The following is a 5,798-nucleotide window of genomic DNA, read 5'->3' on the forward strand; positions in this document are numbered from 1 at the left end:
CTTCCGTGTTCAAGTGATAAGAATCTACTGGCCTCTCTCTGTCTGGGAGAGGCGTGGAAGCGACTCAGCTGTTTTGATTAATCAGCTGATCTGCGCTCGACCTTTGAGGTTGTTGCAAGCTAAGTGTTTGTCGCCAATAACAGGTTGACCCACTTGTTGAATAACATGGTGAAATCCTTGGTATTATTCATTTGGGTGAATATTTATATAAAGCAAAGATGCTGCTGCAGCCTATTTCTAGTTTGATAGGCTGATAGTACAAGAGTATTAGCTTTAACATAGAAAAAATGTAGAAAGTCGATTTTTTTTTAGAATTGCTAAAGGAGTAAAGTCCCCTAACATACCACTTAAGGAAAAGTCAGAATCTAAGATGTAAATATTTGTAAAACACTTAGAGTTATTACCATGTTATTACTTATCACAATAATTCAATGAAATGATGAGCGTCTATATTGAGTTAATTTTATCACCTTAAATCAAATATTCCTTCATTGTGATGTCTCAATTCTTAGAAAAGTCTGAAAGAAGCCATGTTGTGATTTCTATTTCAATATGACTTCCATTAGATACCGTATGTGAAAGCTGATAAACCTGTCTCAAGATTATTACACTTCCTCTTTTTTTCAGTCCTTGAGTGACAATGGAGAGGATGAGCGATTTCTATGGCTATCTCATTACCTCCGATCTTGGTCATATCAAACAAGAAGGTTGTATTAGCCCCTTTTATAAATGTGGACTGCATACATTATATTTATATAATCCCATCACCCATGGTAACTAGACTATGAGCAGTCAGTAGTCATAAATGTACACGTGACAGTGTTTTTCCATTAAACCCCACATCTTGAATTTGTGTGACAGCACTTAAGCAGCCAGCTTCTAGCCAGTCTTTACCCGTCTCTCACCCACGTCAAACATGTGTTCACGAAGCTCGTTACATATACACTTCGTCCCTTATTAACTCTAGTTATTATACAATAGCTTATCTTCTTAATAAATGGAGAAAAGACCATTTGGGTTTGACAACTTAACCTTTAAACATTTCTTTGTTACTTCCAGTGTACCTTTAATACTGACTCTACAGGATCGTCATCAGTGATTACAACAAGTAAACAGACGATAACAAGTGTCTGGCAAGCATCTTGAGTCTCAGTGCTGAGCCAGGTGATGGCCTTCATACAAAACTGGTGAAAAAGACTGCCAATCCCCATTCATGTCAAATGTCGGCGATACTACAAACAGCCATCAAATATTGCTCCTTGCAAAATTCAGAGAGAAGGGGAGTCAACTGACAAAGAAGACGCATCTTCAAAACTCCAATCACAAGTTTTACATTTCGATATAAAATCTGACTGTTTGTGCTGTGATAAGCCCATGGAAGATTATAAAGGAAAAGATCAAGAATACCATTGAAAAAATGTGAGCTAAGTCATGAAGTTGATACACTAACATTTTTGCAATCAAGTGTCACGGAAGCTAATAAAAGTAATGATGAATAAGGGGCAATGGAAAAATTTAGTTTGCTAAATATTTCTCACCTTATCGCTGCTGGAGGGGGATACCGTTATGATTGTCGGGCGCATTTCATCTGTGGAAAGCAGCTTGCTGGCAATCCAGATGTTCAGTGGCAAGTTCTAATCATGAATCCTTCATGAGATTGTGTGACTATCTATAAAACAATGAGGATTGTCAGTATTCACACCCAGAAATGGCAACAGGATCCTCAGATCTAACTTTGAGTGCAGTGGTTTGACAAGAAAATACTTAAGGTAATGATGTGGTTAAGAAAATATCATTGAAAAACATCATTTTTATTTGTCATGGTCACAATTGCTTACATAAAGAATACAACATATTTTTGTCTTCAAATTCCTACTAGGTGCCACAAGTGATCACCTGGTACAACAAGTCACTGCCAGGTACAACAAGTCACTGCCTGGTACCACAAGTTATCACCTGGTACAACAAGTCATCACCTGGTACAACAAGTGATCACCTGGTACAACAAGTCACTGCCAGGTACCACAAGTTATCACCTGGTACCACAAGTTATCACCAGGTGCCACAAGTGATCACCTGGTACAACAAGTCATCACCTGGTACAACAAGTCACTGCCTGGTACCACAAGTTATCACCTGGTACAACAAGTCATCACCTAGTACAACAAGTGATCACCTGGTACAACAAGTCACTGCCAGGTACCACAAGTTATCACCAGGTACAACAAGTGATCACCTGGTACAACAAGTGATCACCTGGTACAACAAGTCATTACCAGGTACCACAAGTTATCACCTGGTACAACAAGTCACTGCCAGGTACCACAAGTGATCACCTGGTACAACAAGTCACTGCCAGGTACCACAAGTGATCACCTGGTACAACAAGTCACTGCCAGGTACCACAAGTGATCACCTGGTACAACAAGTCATTACCAGGTGCCACAAGTGATCACCTGGTACAACAAGTCACTGCCAGGTAACACAAGTGATCACCTGGTACCACAAGTGATCACCTGGTACAACAAGTCACTGCCAGGTACCACAAGTGATCACCTGGTACAACAAGTCACTGCCAGGTACCACAAGTCATCACCGGGTGTCACAAGTCATCACCAGGTACCAGAAGTCATCACCAGGTGCGACAAGTGATCACCTGGTACCACAAGTGATCACCTGGTACAACAAGTCACTGCCAGGTACCACAAGTTATCACCAGGTGCCACAAGTCATCACCAGGTACAACAAGTCACTGCCAGGTACCACAAGTAATCACCTGGTACCACAAGTGATCACCTGGTACAACAAGTCACTGCCAGGTACCACCAGTTATCACCTGGTACAACAAGTCACTGCCAGGTACCACAAGTTATCACCTGGTACAACAAGTCATTACCAGGTACCACAAATTATCACCTGGTACAACAAGTCATCACCAGGTACCACAAGTCATCACCAGGTACCAGAAGTCATTATCAGGTACCACAAGTCATCACCAGGTACCAGAAGTCATTATCAGGTACCAGAAGTCCTCACCAGGTACCACAAGTCATTATCAGGTACCAGAAGTCATCACCAGGTACCAGAAGTCATTATCAGGTACCACAAGTCATCACCAGGTACCAGAAGTCATTATCAGGTACCACAAGTCATCACCAGGTACCAGAAGTCAATATCAGGTACCACAAGTCATCACCAGGTACCAGAAGTCATTATCAGGTACCAGAAGTCATCACCAGGTACCAGAAGTCATTATCAGGTACCAGAAGTCATCACCAGGTACCAGAAGTCATCAACCTAGTATAACAAGTCATCACCAGGTACCAGAAGTCATCACCATCTACAACAAGGCATCACCGGGTGTCACAAGTATCACCAGGTGTCACAAGTGATCACCTGGTATAACAATTCATTACCAGGTACCACAAGTCATCACCGGGTGTCACAAGTCATCACCAGGTACCACAAGTCATCACCAGGTACCAGAAGTCATCAACAGGTGCCACAAGTAGACACCAGGTACAAGTCATCTCCAAGTACCACAAGTCATCACCAGGTACCAGAAGTCATCACCAGATACAACAAGGCATCACCAGGTGCCACAAGTCATCAACCTGGTATAACAAGTCATCACGTGGTACAACACGACATCACCTAGTACAAACAGTCAACATTAGGTACAAGTCATCACTTAGTAAACACAAGTCATCACCTATAACAACAAGTCATCACCTGGTACAACAATTATTCATCACCTGGTTCAACAAGTTATCACCTGGTACAACAAGTCATCACCTGGTACAACACGTCATCACTTGGTACAGCAAGTCATCACCTGGTACAATAAGTCATTATCACTAGGTTCTAAAAGTCTTCACCTGGTACAACAAGTCATCACCTAGTACAGTAAGTCATCACCTGGTACAACAAGTCATCACCTGGTACAACAAGTCATCACCTGGTACAACAAGTCATCACCTGGTACAACAAGTCATCACCTGGTACAACAAGTCATCACCTGGTACAACAAGTCATCACCTGGTACAACAAGTCATCACCTGGTACAACAAGTCATCACCTGGTACAACAAGTCATCACCTGGTACAACAAGTCATCACCTGGTACAACAAGTCATCACCTGGTACAACAAGTCATCACCTGGTACAACAAGTCATCACCTGGTACAACAAGTCATCACCTGGTACAACAAGTTATCACCTGGTATAACAAATCTTCACCTGGTACAACAAGTTATCACCTGGTACAACAAGTCATCACCTGGTACAACAAGTCATCACCTGGTACAACAAGTCATCACCTGGTATAACAAATCATCACCTGGTACAACAAGTCATCACCTGGTTAACAAATCATCACCTGGTACAACAAGTCATCACCTGGTACAACAAAATCTTCACCTGGTACAACAAGTCATCACCTAGTACAACAAGTCATCTGTTACAACAAGTCATCACCTGGTATAACAAATCATCACCTGGTACAACAAGTTATCACCTGGTACAACAAGTTATCACCTGGTACAACAAGTCATCACCTGGTATAACAAATCATCACCTGGTACAGCAAGTCATCACCTAGTACAACAAGTCATCACCTGGTACAACAAATCATCACCTGGTACAACAAGTCATCACCTGGTATAACAAATCATCACCTGGTACAACAAGTTATCACCTGGTACAAGTCATCACCTGGTACAGCAAGTCATCACCTGGTACAACAATTATTCATCACCTGGTTCAACAAGTCATCACCTGGTACAACAAGTCATCACCTGGTACAACAAGTCATCACCTGGTACAACAAGTCATCACCTGGTACAACAAGTCATCACCTGGTATAACAAATCTTCACCTGGAACAAGAAGTTATCACCTCGTACAACAAGTTATCACCTGGTACAACAAGTCATCACCTCGTACAGCAAGTCATCACCTAGTACAACAAGTCATCACCTGGTACAACAAGTCATCACCTGGTATAACAAATCATCACCTGGTACAACAAGTTATCACCTGGTACAACAAGTCAACACCTGGTACAACAAGTCATCACCTGGTACAACAAGTCATCACCTGGTACAACAAGTCATCACCTGGTACAACAAGTCATCACCTGGTACAACAAGTCATTACCTGGTACAACAAGTCATTACCTGGTTCGGCAAGTCATCACCTGGTATAACAAATCTTCACCTGAAACAACAAGTTATCACCTGGTACAACAAGTCATCACCTGGTACAACAAGTCACCTAGTATAACAAATCTTCACCTGGAACAACAAGTCATCACCTGGTACAACAAGTCATCACCTGGTACAACAAGTCATCACCTGTACAGCAAGTCATCACCTGGTACAGCAAGTCATCACCTGGTACAGCAAGTCATCACCTGGTACAGCAAGTCACCTGGTACAGCAAGTCATCACCTGGTACAGCAAGTCATCACCTGGTACAGCAAGTCATCACCTGGTACAACAAGTCATCACCTGGTATAACAAATCATCACCTGGTATAACAAGTCATCACCTGGTACAACAAGTCATCACCTGGTACAACAAGTCATCGCCTGGTACAACAAATCATCGCCTGGTACAACAAGTTATCACCTGGTACAAAAGCTATCACCTGGTACAATAAGTCATTACCTGGTTCAGCAAGTCAACACCTGGCACAACAAGTCATCACCTGGTATAACAAATCTTCACCTGGTACAACAAGTCATCACCTGGTACAACAAGTCATCACCTGGTACAACAAGTCATCACCTGGTACAACA

The 5,798-nt window shown here is 42.2% G+C and overlaps 1 long non-coding RNA gene across 2 annotated transcripts; it reads right to left on the reverse strand.

Annotated features, from left to right (window-relative positions):
- Positions 1-1,795: 1,795 nt before the first annotated feature.
- Positions 1,796-4,322, reverse strand: LOC121853566. 2 transcript variants are annotated; one of them, XR_006086346.1, is made up of 2 exons: positions 4,259-4,322; positions 1,796-3,898 (listed from the first exon to the last, which is right to left on the reverse strand). It is a non-coding gene; the product is annotated as an uncharacterized LOC121853566 (long non-coding RNA). The 2 variants fall into 2 exon arrangements; XR_006086345.1 differs by having other exon boundaries at positions 1,796-3,938.
- Between the last annotated feature and the right edge of the window lie 1,476 nt (positions 4,323-5,798).

This window comes from Homarus americanus, unplaced genomic scaffold (genome assembly GCF_018991925.1).
Source record: "Homarus americanus isolate GMGI-L3 unplaced genomic scaffold, GMGI_Hamer_2.0 scaffold4896, whole genome shotgun sequence".
NCBI lineage: Eukaryota > Metazoa > Arthropoda > Malacostraca > Decapoda > Nephropidae > Homarus > Homarus americanus.